At 35.4% G+C, this 21017-nt stretch overlaps 1 long non-coding RNA gene across 1 annotated transcript in view; it reads right to left on the bottom strand.

Moving 5' to 3' along the window:
- Positions 1-7995: 7995 nt before the first annotated feature.
- LOC309865626 overlaps positions 7996-21017 on the bottom strand; it is a 72622-nt gene continuing 59600 nt past the window's right edge. The window contains exon 3 of the long non-coding RNA XR_014312207.1: positions 7996-8148. This is a non-coding gene — a long non-coding RNA (uncharacterized lncRNA). The remainder of the gene's footprint in view (positions 8149-21017) is intronic.

Below are 21017 nucleotides of genomic sequence, written 5' to 3' on the forward strand. Positions count from 1 at the left end.
ACTGGGCCACCCTCTACAGGGACACCCCTTTGTCTATATTTTAAAACAATATATTGTTTAACTTTTTTGAGCTTCACAATTGTATCTTTTAATTTTAAGTGGTGTGGGACTTTCCTTTTACACTGAGCATGAGATTTCCATGAGTCTTTCATGTCATTGTGTACGATTCATTCATTTTCAACTGTTATATAATATAGTCCATTGTGTAAGGAGAAAAAAATCAATTTATCTATTACCTATCATTGGACACTTGGGGTGTTTCTAGTTTTGTTGTTGTTGTTACTATGAACAGTGCTGCTATGAACATTTTTGTACACATCTCATGATACACATGTTTTAAAGTTTTCTAGAGTGGATAGCTGTAAGTGGTCATTTAGTAAATGTTAGATTTTATAAGATGATGCTACACTTTTCTCCACTTTCTCTCTGTGCCATTTTATACTTCCACTGGCAGTCTATAAGAATTACCCTTGGTTCACTTTCTTACAACATTTTGTATTATCAGATTTCTTGATTCTTGCCAATTTTTGGCCTCTTATATGCTCTTAATTTACATTTCTGTGATTACTGACATTGAGGGTGCTACCATACGTGTTTCCTCTTCTGTGAAACATGTGTTTGAGTCTTTTAGCTATATTTCAATTGGGTTGTTTGTTCTCATGTTGTTTGATTTTTAGAATTTCTTCACACATTTTGGATATGAAACTTTTTTCAGTTATATATGTTACAAATAATTTCTTCTAGTTTAGGAACTGCATTTTCCCTATTAAAGTGATGTCATTTGATTAAAAGAAGTATTTCATTTTAGCACTCATGTTTTCTTTTATGGTTATAGTTGAAAATTTTTTGGAGAATTGTAATTGCATACTTATGTCTTTGATCTATCTGTTATTGATTTTTGTGTATGGTGTGAGGCAGGGGCCATTTTTTTTTCAATCATACTGATCATTAGTTGCCCTCATACTGTTTATTGATTAGTTCCCAATTTTCCCACTGATTTACAATACCACCTCTGCCAATTACCAAAATTCCACAAATGCACAGTTATCTTTCATGTTTTCTTTTCTGTTATTTCTTTGGCCAGTTTTTGAATCTCTAATTAAAGAAGTTTATATTTATATTCAATATCTTGTGTGTCAGGTTTTCCACAGTTTTGTTTTTCTTCAGGAATATTTTATCTTTTCTAACTCCTTTGTTCTTCAAAATAAATTTAAGAATTAACTCATCAAATTCCATGAGAGCACTCTGGGCTTTTGGTTGGAATTGTTTAGAATCTATATATCAAATCAATTCTTTCTTTAGTTTTTCATTCATTCATTTATTTAAGAAATAGTCACTGAGCCTCTATGGTAGGTCTTGGGCATAAGAAGAGTGAAGGAACATAATTTTTGAACTCCACAAACTTGCAGTCCAATAGGGAGGTAGACATCCAGACACAACTACAATATAGCAATAGTAGAAAACTCTTATGGGCTTTATCACATCAGACATTGTTTTAAGCAATTTATGTACATTTACTTATTTAATACATGAAAAATCATAAGAAGTAGATACAATAGAGGAAACTGAGGCACAAATATATAAATAGCCCAAATATTCAATCACAAGAGAATGGATAAAATATTTTTTTTAAATATTGATACAATGAACTATTTATTATAAATCAGGTGAAAGTGAATGAAGTACACATAAGAACATGGAAATATAATAAATTTGGGTTGTCAACAAATGAGAAGTGGGAACAGATTGCACTGCAATTTAAAAATGGATTATATGATTGATTAGATGTTGAAGAGCCTAGCTTGTTGCCCTAATAAGCAAATGTAGGAAAACCATAACCCTTGGCCCAAATCTGGTCTGCTGCCTGTTCTTGTAAATAAAGTTTTATTGGAGCAGAGCCATGGCTGCTCATTTATGTATCATGGATGGCTGCTTTTGCACTATAGCAAGTGGAGTTGAGTAGCTGTGACAGAAAACATCTGGTCTGCAGAGCCTAAAATATTTACTATACAACTCTGTAGAAGAAGTTTGCCAAGCCTTGAATCTGGTTTAGTTAACTGGTTGAATGAAATGCACTGAGTTTGAAAATCCACAAGATAAGTAGTTTACCTTGGGAGAAGCTGAATTTGAAGTATTGATGTGAATCCAGAAAAGTATTTGACTATTGATTCTTGTGTGAGTGTTTCAACCCCTGTTCCTTAGGCACGTTTCACATTCTGATTCTTGGGTAGGCCATTTGATGTCAACCCCAACATTTTACTCTAATTCCCTTTTATATTTAGAGTACCTGGGATTTTTCCTTTTTTCACTTTTGAGTTTGGCTATGTATTAAAATTTTCTAAAAGATCAAATCTAACATTTCTTTGGTTTTGAATAAGTTGGAGAAATCTTCATCTGTCATAGTGATTAGAAGTTCTAAATACTTCTAATTTTTCTTTTTCTGTTTCTAATACAGATTCTTGATAAAATTCAATGAGACATTTCTTTGGGTATGTAAAATAGTATAGTAAAGGTGTGTACTTCTTGTGTTCTACTTCGAAACAAGTCTGAGCTTAATAATCTAGTAGAATAAGAAGTTTTTATATTTCTCATATTATCCTGATATAATATGAATTCTGCCCACAGAATTGAAAGAAACTGTGTCTAAGTGAAGATTAAATTTTCTGCTGAAAGTACAAATCTGTGAAGAGCTTTCGAATATTGTTTTATAGTATATTCTAAAGTTGAACATACATATATACACTCTTGGGTAATAGCCAAGAGAAATTAAATGCCTGTGTTAAATCCACCAAAATGTGGATACTGAGTGTTTATGCTATTTTTATTCATAATAGACTCAAAATGGAATCAGCCCTAATGTCCATCATAGGAAAGTGAATAAGCAAACTATGGTGTATTTATACAATGGAATACTATACAGCAATAAAAGAGACAGATACTGAAACGTGTAACATTATAGAGAAGTCTTAAAAAGAATATTTTAAACAAAAGAAACCAGACGCTAAAGATACTAAATGATTCTATTTGTATTTCAAGAATAAGAAAAGCTAATTTATGGGGGCACCTGGGTGGCTCAGTGGGTTAAGCCGCTGCCTTCAGCTCAGGTCATGATCTCAGGGTCCTGAGATCGAGTCCCACATCGGGCTCTCTGCTCAGCAGGGAGCCTGCTTCCCTCTCTCTCTCTGCCTGCCTCTCAGTCTACTTGTGATCTCTCTCTGTAAAATGAATAAATAAAATCTTTAAAAAAAAAAAAAGAAAAGCTAATTTATGATGTTGGAGTTCATAATAATGTTTATCTGTGGGGGTTCAAGGCAGTAGTTAATGGGTAGATACACAAGGGTTCTTCCTTAGGTGTTGAAAACATTTTCTATCTTGATCTTGGTGGTGATTACATAGGTCTGTCACAGCACATGTGAGAATTAATCTAGCTATACACTTAAGATTTGTGCACTGTACACAAGTTACACTTTACTAAACAAGAAAAGATCTTATAAGCTTATATAGTTGTTTTGGTAAGTGCCTAGAGGGTATAGGATCTACATGAGTGAGAGAGACACTGAATATCTGAACCTAAAATTTATACAATCCCTTATGAAAATGATAGATACTTATTTTATTCTTGTCCTAAAGAGGTTCCAGTCCACCTCTTAATGGAAATTGACAATAGAGATCACCAAAGACAGAGGCTATTTCTCAAAGAAAGTTTTGGATTTGCTCATGTATTTGGCCACTTATTATTTGAGATCTTAGAATTACATACACAGAAAATAGAAAACTATAGGAGCAGGTGTTTACAGGTATCTGTCTCAACTGTCGATAAACCTGAGGCTGGGTCTCTTGTGGAGACTGATATTCTGTAACACCATTTTCTAATGGTCCTGCCAAGATGAGCTTGCTGCAAAGATATTTCCATAAAGTAGAAGACTTAATTTGGTTGTTATGAATGATTGAGATTTTGGCATAGTTAATATGGAACTTTCTTATGGTCTTCAGTTTATTAAAGTCATTCCTTATACATGGTAGTCAAAATATCTTATGTATACAGTTTCGTTTTACTTATAAATACACTTTAGTATTCAATAAGTCTTTGAAAATGTAGACTTCACATATGAGCTTGGTAACAGTTATTATTTTTTTAAAAGATTTTTATTTATTTATTTGACAGACAGACATCACAAGTAGGCAGAGAAGCAGGCAGAGAGAGAGAGGGAAGCAAGCTCCCCGCTGATCAGAGAGCCGGATGCGGGGCTCAATCCCAGGATCCTGGGATCATGACCTGAGCTGAAGGCAGAGGCCCAACCCACTGAGCCACCCAGTCGCCCCTAGGTAACAATTATTATTCAGGATATTTAACTATTAAGTCTATAAGCTAACCCAACTGCATATCTGCTTTACATTTTCTGATTTTCCTCAGTTTTCTAAAATGAGCATGTGTTACTCTTTAATCAGAAGAATAATTAGATACTATATAATTTACTATAGTTATATTTTATTTTATACATTACTATAATAACATATATATTTATTTACTTCAGTTATCTTTCCTGAATTCCATACCCATCTACTAAAGATGCAGCCATAATGTTTAATAAGCAAGTCTTTAGTTTATCATATCTCAAATCAAAATCCTTATCTTCTTCCCTGTGTTTAAGACTAGCACCTTCATGGAGACAGTGACCCAAACTATCAACTGGGGTATCGTCTTCATCACCCTTCACATTCTACCAAACAAGAAGGCATGCTTGTCTTACCCTTTTAGAATGTCTCCTATCCACTTTATCTCTTCATTCTTACATTACTGTCCCTCCAGTTCATCCTCCATAAAGTCATAAGGATTATCTTTCTAAAATATGAAGTTTATCATATTACATCCTTGCCCCCAATACTATTGCCTCTTAGATTAAATTCAAACTTTTTAGCATGCCTGGTGATTTTGTTACCTCACTCCTGCCTACCTAGCCGTACCCAGTTGTGTCAAGATTTTTGCAATTACCTTTACCTGCCAGACTAATTTGATCTGTTGTACATGCTGTACTTTTTAATGTTTTTTCATTACATCTGTCATCATCCATCTACACATCTTTCAAGACTGAAAGTAACCTCCTACTCTGACTAGGTTAACCCACTTATTTTTCACCAGATATGCCCTATGGTTTTCAACAACTATACTTGTGTTGATATGTTTTTTCCCAACTTGAATGTTCTTATAAGTTCTCTTTAAGTCTCCAGGCCTGCCATATTCAAGTCAATTTTAATAGCCAGCTGAGATAATTCAGCTTGAGAATCTGTTCTGGGACTGTAGAATTTTGTTCTCTCCATTTACTTAGGTTATTCTAGCACACTCTAAAAGCAGTCGTGTGGATGAGCAGAAGATTAGGGACTTGATCTTTTGGCTACATTTTGTTATGCCATGACTATGGAAATATGTTTTCAAGCAAGTAAAGCAAACAGGATGCTGAGCGATTTGGCCAACTGGGGACATTCTCGATAACCATTCTGGATATTTAAGATGAATGAATGCCTTCAGACTTGGGCTTGGATTAGGCAATTGGCTTGTCAACTGTTGCTTTGCTGTGTAGATACAGCTGGTGTTAGACATTTGCATTTGATAATATTTGACTTACTCTGATGTCTAAATCTATTTTTTGACAGGAAAAAAAGTCTGCTTTGAAGATTCCTTGTGAAACACTCAGGAATATATGCAGCTTCTTTTTTCCACATAAATCAAAATTTTGCCTTTAAATTAATAAAAAGTTCCCAAGGTTCAGGAGAGCCAAGTTTCTGTCATCCTCTATTACGCAATAGGAAATGGGAAAGAGAAGAAAGCAATGTGCTAGGAGCACAGTAAGCCAGCCACTCTACTGATCCTCTTCCTGTGGGTTAATTATGACTACTTTGTGAAGGGTCAATCATATAATACATAAAATTGAGAGGTTCTCTTTTTTTAAAAAAATATTTTATTTGTTTATTTGACAGAAGGAGAGACAGCGGGAGAGGAAACAGGGAGTAGGAAAGGGAGAAGCAGGCTGCCCACTGAGCAGGGAGCCTGATGCCTGCTCAATCCCAAAACCCTGAGATCATGACCTGAGCTGAAGGCAGATGTGTAACCATTGAGCCACCCAGGTGCCCCAAATTAAGAGATTCTTAAACCAAAATATTCTGTGTAGAGAAAAAAGCAAACTGTTAGTACCATATGGAAATTTATTTCTTTATCTATTTGTGGTGTCTTGGAATCCCAATAAGCTTATACAAAATATTATTCTTCTGGCAATGTTATAACAAATGGTCATTGTATTACATCTATTTTTAAAATATTTTTTTTCCTTTTTACTACCACAATAATTCGAAGTGAAACAAGCAGCTGCCTCACTGTTTGAGAAACAGTTATTTCATGGCTAAATTGATCCCAACTCTAGCAGCCACCAGCTTGCTAGGGATTTACTTTGAACATTTCAATGATAAGTGACAAAGTCCTCATATCTAAGTATATTATGTTGTGAGTCACATCCAGAGAATTTAGAAAGAGAAAAAGGAAAAAAGAACACACTGGTCAAGCTTTTTGTTTGTTTGTTTCAATGTTACACATTAGGTTACTGCCAGATGTTCACATTTCATCTTGCCTAAATAAAAATCTGTGTTCAAAAATGTCAATATCATATAACAGCAAAAGCAATATAATTACAGTAGTCAACAAACATATAATAAGACACAGACATTTTCAGTCAGAAGAGGACTTACCAGAGTGTACCTTTTAGCAATTTAATAGTTAAATTAGGAAAATCTTCCACTTTTTTTTTTTTTTTACAACATCTGGTGAACAGTCTCTAATTTCTAGTTTTAGAGTGAAAAGCCACTGCGCAAACTCATTGCTATGAACAATTTGCCAGTTGTTTATCTTTATGCCAATCTTATACCCCATCAGACAAATATATTTCAAATGTGTTTTCTGCATTAAAAAACAAAACAAAACAAAAAACTAGCAACTTCAGATTTCCAGGCATGAAGTTAATGCTATTCAGTTTGCCAACTGTCTAAGATGTTTTAAGATGCCATCATCCTCTCAGCATAGTAAAATCAGTCACATGTTAAAGAAAAATGATTTAACGGCTCACCTCTCACTTCCACTTATCCATGTAGACAGTACACTGGGGGAAGGGAGATCAGAGGGTGGGACTGGATTATCTGCTTTATCTCAGCTTGTAGTTTCAATTTTCTCTTCTTCCCTGTGCTGGGACAGTTTAAGAGGTTCATCTGAATGATCTTAGGAACAGGTTTAAAAATACCTACCGACCCACAAGAATTGCTATTCCTTCCCACACTCATCAACGTCATCGTAATGTACAGGATGGCAGTGAGCAGTACCAACAGCCTGAAATACTTATAGTATTCTGTATTTTCATCTACTTGCCAAAGACCCCTCTTTTAAATTTTTAAAAAAGGTTTTATGGCTGAATTAATTTACATGCCTGGTTTACCCAGGCAATATCAGGTTACATTTTGCTTTGAAATGTATGACATCAGTCATTGACATATATCAGAGGTCAAAACTTGAGTCTTTGTTGGAGCAACACCTTGTATTGATTAGATATATTTCTTTCAAGAAAGACAAAGTATGTACACATTCACAATACATATCCTCATAGAAACCACTCAATTTTAAAAGATAAGGTGTAGCTTCAGTTTATGGATGAGAAAATAAAGATCTTAATCTTTAGACCTAATTAAAGCAGAAAGACAGATCTCTTTCTTCAGTAGGAAGAAAGTTGGGCTATAAGTCAAAGGACCAGAGTTACAGTTTCAATTTTGCCATTAGCTATGAGAAGTTGGACAAATCCCCTATTCTTTCAATACCTTTTCTCTAACTGTAAGTGAGAGTGAAATTTATTTTTGTGTCTTCAGAACTACATGTAGGTTCAGAGTTGCAGTCAGTACGTAGTTATATATTTTCTATAAAATTCTTTGAAAAAATATAATTGCATACATACTTACTGAGGAAAAGTCTTCTAAGAAAACAAAATTAGGCCTTGTTTTTATTGAAGGTACACTCTGATAGGCTGCTTATGCTGGGAGATAAGGTCCCTAAAGGGACTATTTGCGGAAACGTAGATTGTCAGTTTAAGGCTGCTTTTTTGTTCTGCTGACTGGGTTCTGAAAATGAGGACAAGAGTTTAATATGTAGATTTGGCAGAAATAACTTTTATAGGTAGAGAAGACAAACTGAGGAAAGGAACAACACTGCTTAGTGGGGACTTTGATTAAATTCCTTTTGGACAGTGTACAACTTAGTTTTTGTTTGTTTGTTTCTAATAAAAGATTTTATTTATTTATTTGACAGAGAGAGAGAGATCACAAGGAGGCAGAGAAACAGAGGAAGTGGGGGAAGCAGACCCCCCGCCAAGCAGAGAGCCCGATCTGGGGCTCAATCCCAGGACCCTGGGATCATGACCCTAGCCGAAGGCAGAGGCTTAACCCACTGAGCTACCCAGGTGCCCACAACTTAGTTTTTTATCCATATCTCCATAGGTTCTGAGTGAACAATCCAGTTCTTATCTACATATTGTCCAGCTGGACTGCTATGAAGATAAGAGAAGTGCTGAGTGTGGTCTTAAGGTGGCATGGGTTTTTGGCTATGTTGCCCACTGGGGGCTTGCTTATAAATATGTCATGGGGAAGAAATTTCTGATTACAAAACCTAAAGATAGCAAGATTAGCTACAGGGAGTGTCCTATTGTTGCTGTGAAATGAAAGATGACTTTTAAAATATTTCCATCATGTATTTAAATTCTTCATAATTTAAGTTTTATGCATGGGTAGCAAATGAAATAGATAGCTTTTTATTCAGATGCATCCTCTTTTAGTGTGTGGACAAATGCAAAGTGTTCAATTTTGTCTTCCAGTTTAAATATAACCTAGTAAGTGCACTTTACCTTAAAGAGCAAAAGAAGATAATTATGCATGTAGAAGCTGAGAACATAGCTATATATAGTTTTAAAGAACTTGAGGTTTTATTGTAGCTTCCATTATGTAGTAAACACTATGTAAGTGTTAGCTATTATTCTATAACAAAGACTTTCTTGTCAAAAATATGAAATAAGAGAAAGACACCTTCCAGTTATAATTTATCTCAATTAAAATAAACAAAATCACCTGAGATTCTGATTTCATTGACCTGGACATTTTAGAGCTCCCTATTGATTTAATGTGCAGTGGAAGTGGACAACCACTGCCTTCAATAGATCCACAATTGTACTTTTTATTAAGAAATGAGAAGAGAAAGAGAAAAACATATATAAAAAACTGGTAACAGTTCTACTTCTGAAATATTTTCATTATGATAGTGATGGTTGGGGGATGGGCCATTGATTATATTTAACAAGAAATATGACAGAGTTAGGTTTGGATATTAAATATTTTATTTGCTCTGTTTATGCTCATTTAAGGCTTGCTTTTTCCTTATCATGCCAGTGGTCTAATGGGTTAACCTACTTTCTAGTTAGTTCATATTGCATTTCTGTAGATGTAAGATCCACTTCCCCTGGCTATCGACCAAAAATCATGCTTTTTTGAAACATCAAAGTGCAAATCTATGTTTATTCCACAGGTAAATTATAGAAATCTCTGTGTTACTATTCTCATAGATGTGTATTGGTATGTCATTATTTTAATTAGCAATTCCCTAATCATATATGATGTTGAGACCCTTTTGTTTATTTGCCAACTTATTTGATGAGGTGCCTGTTCAGATTGTTTGCCCATTTTGTAATTGAGTCATTTGTTTATTTTCAGTGTTTGATATAGTGTTATTATAGTCATATGCTGCACCAGAGATGTCTAGACTTACTCATCCTATTTAACTGCAGCTCTGTGCCCTTTGACTAATATCTCCCCATTTCTCCCACCTCTTCATCTTTGGTAACCACCATTCTACTCTGTTTCTATGAGTTTGATGTTTGTTTTCTTATAAGTGAGTTTTAAGATAACTGATAACAATCATTTATAAGATGTGTTTTACAAATATTTTCTCCCAGTCACTGGTTTATCTCTTCATTCTCTTAAGAGTATCTTTTGCTAAGGTTTTAAGTTTAATGAAGTCCCATTTTTCAACTTGTTCTTTCATGACAGTGCTTTTGGTATTGTATTTAAAATGTCATTGCCAAGCTCAAGGTTACTTAGATTTTCTCCTATGTTGTCTTCTGTGCATTATATAGTTTTGTATTTTGTTTTAGGTCTGTGATCTATTTTGAATTAATTGTTGTGAGAGGTGTAAATTCTGTGTCTAGATTCTTTTTTTGTTTTTGTTTTTTGTGTTTTTTTTTTTTTTTTTTTTTTTGCATACAGATGTTTGGATTTTCCAGCAGCATTAGTTGAAAAGATTATCCTTCCTTTATTGAAATGTCTTTGCTCTTTTGTCAACTATTCATTGGCCGCGTAGTCTGTTCCATTAATCTAATCGTCTAGTCTTCCACCAATACCACACTGTCTTGATTAATGTAGCTTTATAGTAAGCTTTTAGATTAAGTGATATAAGTCCTCCAAATTTGTTCTTCAATATTGTGTTGACCATAGGTTTTTTTTTTGTCTTTCTCCATAAAATTTTAAAAATACAATTGTCAATAACCATAGTTAATTTGAAAAGAACTGACATTTTAATTACATAAGTCTTCTTATCCATGGAGATAAGATATCTCTCAATTTACTTAGATTTTCTTTGATTTCTTTCATCAGTTTTATAGTTTTTCATGTATAGATCATGTATATATATTTTATTACATTTATACCTAGAGTTTAATTTTTTAGGTGTTAATGTAAATGATATGTTTTTAATATTAAATTCAAATAGTCATTGCTGGCATAAAGGAAAGCAATTGAATTTTGTGTATTAACATTGTATTCTACAACCTTACTATAAATGCACATTAGTTCCAAAACAGTTTATTGGTTATTTTTTGTTGGTGGTGGTTGTTTTTTCTGTCAATTCTTTGGGATTGTCTACATAGACAATAGTATCTGCAAACAAAGGCGGTTTTTTTCTTCCTTCCCAAATTGTAAAGCTTATTTTTCCTTTTCTTATTTCATTGCATTAGCTAGGACTTCCAATAGAATGTTCAATAAGTGTGGTGAGAGGAGATATTCTTGATTGTTTCCAGTCTTACGTGGAAAGGATCTAGTTTCTCACCATTAGGTACGATATTAGCATGCATTTTTTATAGATGATCTTTATCAGATTGAAAATGTTCCCTTCTATAAATTCTTAATTAGAAAAGATGATACAGCTAATATACATGAGCATCTTCTAAGTTCATACCCCTCAATAAAGAACTATATATGATAAAATGTTTCTTTTACTTTTTCTGCATCCTTGATCCCTGCTCCAAATCCCAGTTATCATCTCAAAAGTGATAATATGCATATTAGTCCACACAATTTTCTATATGCTCATACATATAGCAGTTTGGGGATTATTGTTTGGTTTTCCTTCTATTTTTTTAAATTTATTTGTTAAAGATTTTTTATTTATTTATCTGACAGACAGAGCAACAGGCAGAGAGAGAGGGGGAAGCAGGCTCCCCGCCGAGCAGAGACCTGATATGGGGCTTGATCCCAGGACCCTGGAATCAGACCTGAGCCGAAGGCAGAGGCTTAACCCACTGAGCCACCCAGACCCCCCCTGGTTTTCCTTCTTTTATGAATGAAATATGCTATGTAAAAACAAAATCTATTCACTGGTCATTATGCAGTAGGCATGATTCTACATATATTTGTGCTCTCAACCCTCAAAATACTACCTTTGAAGTCAATGCTATTATTATTCTTATTTTATAAGCAATAAACAGAAAAAAAGTTAAATATCTTGTTTCTATTAAACCAATAATGATCTTTCCAAGGTCAACAATGATCTCTCCATTTACTAACTTCCAATTCTCAATTCCCATCTTTTTCGATCTATGAACACTTGATAACCCCTTGGTTTCAAAGGAATCACTCTTTTCAAGCCTTTCTATTTTACTGGTCACTTTCAGTCTTTGCTGGTTCCATCTGTTATCACTGAATGAATGTTGGAATACTCCAGTTCTCACACTTTGGTTCTTTTCTTTTTTCTATCTACACTTATTCACTTGGGTATCTCATCTAGTGTCCTGTCTGAATACCATCCATATGCTGATCACTCCTGAATTTACACTTCTGACTATAAGCTCTTTTTGAAATTGATTTTTATATAGTCAGTTGCATACTCCATGTATCTGGTTGATTTTCAATAGACAAGTAAAACTCAACATGCTTAGAATTGAATCCCTCATATTTTACCTCCAACTGCTCCACCTACAATTCCTTTCAAGTTGTTAAAACTAAATATTCTGCAAGTGCATTTAACTGGTAGACTCTAATATATAACAGTACCCCAAATTTAAAGAAGTGTGAAAAAATTGTTCTTTATTTTATATCCTGTCCAAATAGAATGTGCCTTAAAAGGAGGTTGAGAGAGCCAAACCAAGTATTTGCCACCATCAGTTTCCTTATTTATTTAAAAAGAAAAGTACATTTGAGAATTTTAGAATTTATTAATTAATGCCCTTATTTTTTTAATTTTTTTTAATGTCTTATTTCTTTTCAGCGTAACAGTATTCATTGTTTTTGCACCACACCCAGTGCTCCATGCAATCCGTGCCCTCTCTAATACCCACCACCTGGTTCCCCCAACCTCCCACCCCCCACCCCTTCAAAACTTTCAGATTGTTTTTCAGAATCCATAGTTTCTCATGGTTCAGCTCCCCTTCCAATTTCCCTCAACTCCCTTCTCCTCTCCATCTCTTCTTGTCCTCCATGCTATTTGTTATGCTCCACAAATAAGTGAAACCATATGATAATTGACTCTCTCTGCCTGACTTATTTCACTCAGCATAATCTCTTCCAGTCCCATCGATATTGCTACAAAAGTTGGGTATTCATCCTTTCTGATGGAGGCATAATACTCCATAGTGTATATGGACCACATCTTCCTTATCCATTCGTCCGTTGAAGGGCATCTTGGTTCTTTCCATAGTTTGGCGACCATGGCCATTGGTGCTTTGAACATTGGGGTACAGATGGCCCTTCTTTTCACGAAATCTGTATCTTTGGGGTAAATACCCAGTAGTGCAATGGCAGGGTCATAGGGAAGCTCTATTTTTAATTTCTTGAGGAATCTCCACACTGTTCTCCAAAGTGACTGCACCAACTTGCATTCCTACCAACAGTGTAAGAGGGTTCCCCTTTCTCCACATCCTCTCCAACACATGTTGTTTCCTGTCTTGCTAATTTTGGTCATTCTAACTGGTGTAAGGTGATATCTCAATGTGGTTTTAATAGGAATCTCCCTGATGGCTAGTGATGATGAACATTTTTTCATGTGTCTGATAGCCATTTATATGTCTTTATTGGAGAAGTGTCTGTTCATATCTTCTGCCCATTTTTTGACATGATTATCTGTTTTGTGTGTGTTGAGTTTGAGGAGTTCTTTATAGATTCTGGATATCAACCTTTTGTCTGTACTGTCATTTGCAAATATCTTCTCCCATTTTGTGGGTTGCCTCTTTGTTTTGTTGACTGATTCCTTTGCTGTGCAGAAGTTTTTGATCTTGATGAAGTCCCAGAAATTTATCTTTCCTTTTGTTTCCTTTGCCTTTGGAGACATATCTTGAAAGAAGTTGCTGTGGCTGATATTGAAGAGGTTACTGCCTATATTCTCCTCTAGGATTCTGATGGATTCCTGTCTCACGTTGAGGTCTTTTATCCATTTTGAGTTTATCTTTGTGTACAGTGTAAGAGAATGGTAGAGTTTCATTCTTCTACATATAGCCTCCCAGTTTTCCCAGAACTATTTATTGAAGAGACTGTCTTTTTTTCACTGTATATTTTTTCCTCTTTTGATTATTTGACCATAGAGTTGAGGGTCCATATCTGTGCTCTCTACTCTGTTCCACTGGTCTATGTGTCTGTTGTTATGCCAGTCCATGCTGTCTTGGTGATCACAGCTTTGTAGTAAAGCTTGAAATCAGGTAACGTGATGCCCCCAGTTTTATTTTTGTTTTTCAACATTTCCTTAGAGATTCAGGGTCTCTTCTGATTCCATACAAATTTTTGGATTATTTGCTCCAGCTCCTTGAAAAATACCAGTGGTATTTTGATCAGAATGGCATTAAAAGTATAGATTGCTCTAGGCAGTATAGACATTTTAACAATGTTTATTCTTCCGATCCAAGAGCATGGAATGGTCTTCCATCTTTTTGTGTCTTCTTCAGTTTCTTTCATGTGTGTTCTGTAGTTCCTCGAGTATAGCTCCTTTACCTCTTTGGCTAGGTTTATTCCCATAAAACCTCTTATGGTTCTTGGTGCTATAATGCCCTTATTTTTAATTTGCTTTGCGTTTCTTAGATTTATTATAATGTTCTAATTTTTTAAAAAAGATTTTATTTATGTATGTGAGAAAATGAGAGAGAGAGCATGAAAGGGGAGAAGGTCAGAGGAAGAAACAGATTCCGTGCTGTGGGACTCAATCCTGGGACTCCAGGATCATGACCTGAGCTGAAGGCAGTTGCTTAACCAACTGAGCCACCCAGGTGCCTTCTTCAATTTTTTTTTTTTAAATTTTTAAATTTATTTGTTAGAGAGAGAGGGAGACAGCACGAACATAGGCAGACAGAGTGGCAGGCTAGAGGCAGAGGGAGAAGCAGGCTCCCTGCTGAGCAAGGAGCCTGATGTGGGACTCGATCCCAGGATGCTGAGATAATGACTTGAGCCAAAGGCAGCCACTTAACCAACTGAGCTACCCAGGCATCCCTTCTAAATTTTTAAAAAAGTAATCTCTGTGGCCAACATGGGGCTTGAACTCGACCCTGAGATCAAGAGTCACATGCTCTACTGACTGAGTAAGCCAGGAACCCCTTCTTCTAAGATTTTAAATTGGATTCTTTATATATAGATTTTTATCTTTCTTATCCTCACATGTATATTTAGGGCTATTAATTTTTCTCTGGGCACTGATCATTTGTAGCCCATATATTCAGAGTGTTTCTATGATAATTTCTAATTTTGTCTATAATTTCATGAAAAGTTAATAGCTATACTTCAATTTCAATTTTTATTTCTCTCCAAACAAAGAACTGTTTAGAGTTCTAAACTTTTCAGGTGACGGGGTTTTTTGTTTCATGTATTGTTATTAATGTATAGTTTTATTTCATTTTGGTCATAGAATGATGTCTGTATTATTTATACTTTAAAAAATTTTTGATGAATTTTTATGATCTAGTATGTAGCCAATTTTATGAATGTCCATGTATCTGTGGAAATAAGATGTATTGTTTCTTTCAGGGCATATAATCCACCAAATATCTATATATATACATCTCATTATATTAATCAGATCTTTCCATGTTTTTTATCATTTCATCTGTACTGAATTGAGGGATGTAAAATAAAGTTTCCTGCATTTCTGTATATTTCTTTTTAGCGTCAATATATAATTTGATTTATGAAAGCAGATGCTATATTATTTGATGTGTATAATTTAATAAATTTACCTTTGTCTAACTTAATACTTTTGCTCTGAAATCAATCTTAAATAATATTAAATGTGGGTGCCTGGGCAGCTCAGTGGGTTAAAGCCTCTGCCTTCGGCTCAGGTCATGATTCCAGGGTCCTGGGATCGAGCCCCATCTCAGGCTCTCTGGTCTGCGAGGAGCCTACTTTCTCCTCTCTCTCTCTGCCTGCCTCTCTGCCTACTTGTGATCTCTGTCTGTCAAATAAATAAATAAAATTTATTAAAAAAATAATATTAAATGAACAACTTCTTTTTTGTTTTTTTATTATTTGCCTAATATCCTTTTGCCAACATTGTATTTTGAATATTTAGATTATATATGGCATAATGTTGGATTTTGCTTTATTGTATACTTTGTAAGTCTGTTTCCATTGTATTAAGAATGTCTTGGTCATTTGTGTTTGTTCACACAATCCTTTGCCAGTTCTGATGTGCCACCATATTGAACACTATATCTTTTATTTTAATTTTTTTTCATAAATGGCTTATATTTTCCTCATCCTTTTTTTTTTTTTTTTACTATTTCTTCTTTTTAAAAAAAAAACTTTATTTTCAGCATAACAGTATTCATTGTTTTTGCACACCCAGTGCTCCATGCAATCCGTGCCCTCTCCAATACCCACCACCTGGTAACTATTTCTTCTGATAACTTGAGTGGTTTACACAATATTCTTTGATTTCCCTCTTTGAGCAATATTATAATTAATGTTTTCCTATCTCACCTTGCCCTTTTCTCCCTCCACTATTCAATTTTAATTGTTTGATTCTTCCTAATGTTATTTTTATATCTTTAAATATATTTCTATCTTTGTTATTTGATTTATCAACACCAAGTGCATAATTGTATATCCAAGAGTAAGACGTTAAGGATGAAATTGTCAAATTTTTACTTTTTTTTTGCACCTTTTTTTCCCTTCTCACATCTTTTGTAGTATTACTTCTATATAGATATGATTGATAAAGTTTACTGTATTCAACCCACACTTATTCTGATCTTATTTCTGCAGTTTGATACATTTAGTGTTCACTGCTTCATTTTGGCCAAAATCCATCCATTAATAATTTTTTTAGTAAGAGATAATGGAAACTGCATTTGTACATGTTCGTGAAAGTTTGCCATTGTACTTTTTATGTAAATGAATGTTTAGTTGACTGTAAAATTCTTGAACTACCATTCATGTGTATTGTTTTTAAGATTTTATTTATTAAACAGACAGAGAGAGAGAGAGACAGCAAGAGAGGGAACACAAGCAGGGAGAGTGGGAAAGAGAGAATTAGGCTTTCTACTGAGCAGGGAGTCTGAGGTGGGTCTTGATTCCAGGACCCTGATATCATGACCCTAACCGAAGGCAGACACCTAACAATTGAACCACCCAGGCACCCCTTGAATTATATACTTTTAATTATAAGATAATCTAAATAAAGTTAAAAATATAGAGAAAAACAAAATAAAATTGTCCATATCTACACCCAGCTTTACCAAATCATATAGTTTTACCATGTTTGCCTTAGTTATATATATTTTTATTTTATTTCTTAATTTGACAGGGAGAAATCACAAGTAGACGGAGAGGCAGCCAGAGAGAGAGAGAGAGAGGGAAGCAGGCTCTCTGCTGAGCAGAGAGCCCGATGCGGGACTCGATCCCAGGACTCTGAGATCATGACCTGAGCTGAAGGCAGCGGCTTAACCCACTGAGCCACCCAGGCGCCCCTGCCTTAGTTATATTTTATCCTATTATTTTATTTTATTTATTTTTAAAAAATTTTATTGTATTTTTTCAGTGTTCCAAGATTCAAGATTATGCATCACACCCAGTGTTCCATGCACTATGTGCCCTCCTTAATACCCACCACTGGGCTCATCCAACACCCACCACCCTCCCTTCCAAAACCCTGTATGTTTCTCAGTGTCCACATTCTCTCATGGTTCATCTCCCCCTCCAATTTCCCCCAATTCATTTTTCCCTTCCTTCTCCTAATGTCCTCCATGTTATTCCTTATGCTCCACAAGTAAGGGAAACCATATGATAATTGACTTTCTCTGCTTGACTTATTTCACTCAGCAAAATCTCCAGTCCCATCCATGGGGATACAAAAGTTGGGTATTTATCTTTTCTGATGGAGGCATGATATTCTATTGTGTATATGAACCATATCTTCTCTATCCATTTGTGTGTTCAACGGCATCTTGGCTCTTCCCACAGTTTGGCGATTGTGGCCATTACTGCTATGAACACTGGGGTACAGATGGCCCTTCTTTTCATGACATCTGTATCCTTGGGGTAAATACCAAGTAGTGCAATTGCAGGGTGAGAGGGTAGCTCCATTTTTTATTTCCTAAGGACTCTCCACACTGTTTTCCAAAGTGGCTGCATCAAGTTGCATTCCCACCAAGAGTATAGGAGGGTTCCCCTTTCTCCACATCCTCTCCAACACTTATGCTTACTGTCTTGTTAATTTTGGGCATTCTAACTGGTGTAAGGTGGTATCTCAGTGTGGTTTTGATTTCAATGTCCCTGATGGCTAATGATGATGAACATTTTTTCATGTGTCTTTTAGCCATTTGTATGTCTTCTTTGGAGCAGTGTCTATTCCTGTCTTCTGCCCATTTTGTGACGTGATTATCTGTTTTTTGGATGTTGAGTTTAAGGAGTTCTTTATAGATCTTGGATATAAGCCATTTGTCTATAGTGTCATTTGCGAATATCTTTTCCCATTCCATGGGTTGCCTCTTTGTTTTTGTTTCTTTTCTTCAATTATTCTTTTTTTAATTAAATTTTATATATTTTTTATCAACATATAATTTATTTTTATCCCCAGGGGTACAGATCTGTGAATCGCCAGGTTTACACACTTCACAGCACTCACCATAGCTCATACCTTCCCCAATGTCCATAACCCCACCTCCCTCTCCCGACCCCCCTACTCCAGCAACCCTCAGTTTCTTTTGTGAGATGAAGAGTCACTTATGGCTTGTCCCCTCCCAATCCCATCTTGTTTTATTTATTATTTTCCTACCCCCCAAACCCCTCACATTGCATCTCCACTTCCTCATATCAGGGAGATCCTATGACAGTTGTCTTTCTCTGGTTGACTTATTTCACTAAGCATAATACCCTCTAGTTCCATCCACATCATCGCAAATAGCAAGATTTCATTTCTTTTGAGGGCTGCATAGTATTCCATTGTATATATATATGCCACCTCTTCTTTATCCATTTATCTGTGGATGGACATCTAGGTTCTTTCCATAGTTTGGCTATTGTGGACATTGCTGCTATAAATATTTGGGTGCATGTGCCCCTTCGGATCACTACGTTTGTATCTTTAGGGTAAATACCCAGTAGTGCAATTGCTGGGTCATAGGGTAGTTCTATTTTCAACACTTTGAGGAACCTCCATGCTGTTTTCCAGAGTGGTTGCACCAGCTTGCATTCCCACCAACAGTGTAGGAGGGTTCCCCTTTCTCCGCATCCTCATCAGCATCTACATTTCCTGACTTGTTAATTTTAGCCATTCTGACTGGTGTGAGGTGGTATCTCATTGTTGTTTTGATTTTTATTTCTCTGATGCTGAGTGATATGGAGCACTTTTTTATGTGACTGTTGGCTAACCGGATGTCTTCTTTGCAAAAATGTCTGTTCATGTCCTCTGCCCATTTCTTGATTGAGTTATTTGTTCTTTGGGTGTTGAGGTTGCTAAGCTCTTTATAGATTTTGGATACTAGTCCTTTACCTGATATGTCATTTGCAAATATCTTCTCCCATTCTGTCAGTTGTCTTTTGATTTTGTTAACTGTTTCCTTTGCTGTGCAAAAGCTTTTGATCTTGATGAAATCCCAATAGTTCATTTTTGCCCTTGCTTCCCTTGCCTTTGGCGATGTTCCCAGGAAGATGTTGCTGCGGCTGAGGTCAAAGAGGTTGCTGCCTGTGTTCTCCTCAAGGATTTTGATGGATTGCTTTCTCACATTGAGGTCCTTCATCCATTTGGAGTCTATTTTCGTGTGTGGTGTAAGGAAATGGTCCAATTTCATTTTTCTGCATGTGGCTGTCCAATTTTTCCCTACACCATTTGTTGAACAGACTGTTTTTTTTTTTTTTCCACTGGACATTCTTTCCTGCTTTGTCGAAGATTAGTTGACCATAGAGTTGAGGGTCTATTTCTGGGTTCTCTATTCTGTTCCATTGATCTATGTGTCTGTTTTTGTGCCAGTACCATACTGGCCTGATGATGACAGTTTTGTGATAGAGCGTGAAGTCCGGAATTGTGATGCCACCAACTTTCGCTTTCTTTTTCAATATTTTTTTGGCTATTCGAGGTCTTTTCTGGTTCCTTATAATCTTTAGGATTATCTGTAAAATGGATGGGATTTTGACAGGGGTTGCATTAAATGTGTAGATTGCTTTAGGTAGCATAGACATTTTCACAATATTTATTCTTCCAGTCCAGGAGCATGGAATATTTTTCCACTTCTTTGTGTCTTCCTCAATTTCTTTCATGAGTACTTTATAGTTTTCTGAGCACAGATTCTTTGCCTCTTTGTAAGGTTTATTCCTAGGTACATTGTGGTCTTGGGTGCAACTGTAAATGGGATTGACTCCTTAATTTCTCTTTCTTCTGTCTTGTTGTTGTTGTATAGAAATGCAGCTGATTTCTATGCATTGATTTTATATCCTGACATTTTACCAAATTCCCATACAAGTTCTAGCAGTTTTGGAGTGGAGCCTTTTGGGTTTTCCACAGATACTATCATATCATCTGCGAAGAGTGATAGTTTGACTTCTTCTTTGCTGATTTGGATGCCTTTAATTTCTTTTTGTTATCTGATTGCTGAGACTAGGACTTCTAGGACTATGTTGAATAACAATGGTGATAATGGACATCCCTGCTGTGTTCCTGACCTTGGCAGAACTCCATTAATGATATTTGCTGTGGGCTTTTCATAGATGGCTTTGATGATATTGAGGTATGTGCCCTCTCTCCCTACATGTTGAAGAGTTTTGATCAAGAAGGTATGCTGTACTTTGTTCAAATGCTTTTTCAGCATCTGTTGAGAGTATCATATGGTTCTTGTTCTTTATTTTATTAATGTGTTGTATCACATTTATTGATTTGTGGGCATTGAACCCAAAACTTCAAGCCCTGGCATAAATCCCACTTGGTCATGGTGAATAATTTTTTTAATGTACTGTTGGGTTCTATTGGCTAGTATTTTGGTGAGAATTTTTGCATCTGTGTTCATCAAGGATATTGGTCTGTAATTCTCTTTTTGGATGGGATTTTTGTCTGGTTTGAGGATGAAGGTGATGCTGGCCTCATAAAATGAGTTTGGAAGTTTTCCTTCCATTTCTATTTTTTGGAACAGTTTCAGGAGAATAGGTATTAATTATTCTTTTAATATTTGGTAGAAATCCTCTGCGAAGCCATCTGGCCTGTGGCT

Source organism: Mustela nivalis, assembly GCF_964662115.1.
Source record: "Mustela nivalis genome assembly, chromosome: 5".
Classification (NCBI taxonomy): domain Eukaryota; kingdom Metazoa; phylum Chordata; class Mammalia; order Carnivora; family Mustelidae; genus Mustela; species Mustela nivalis.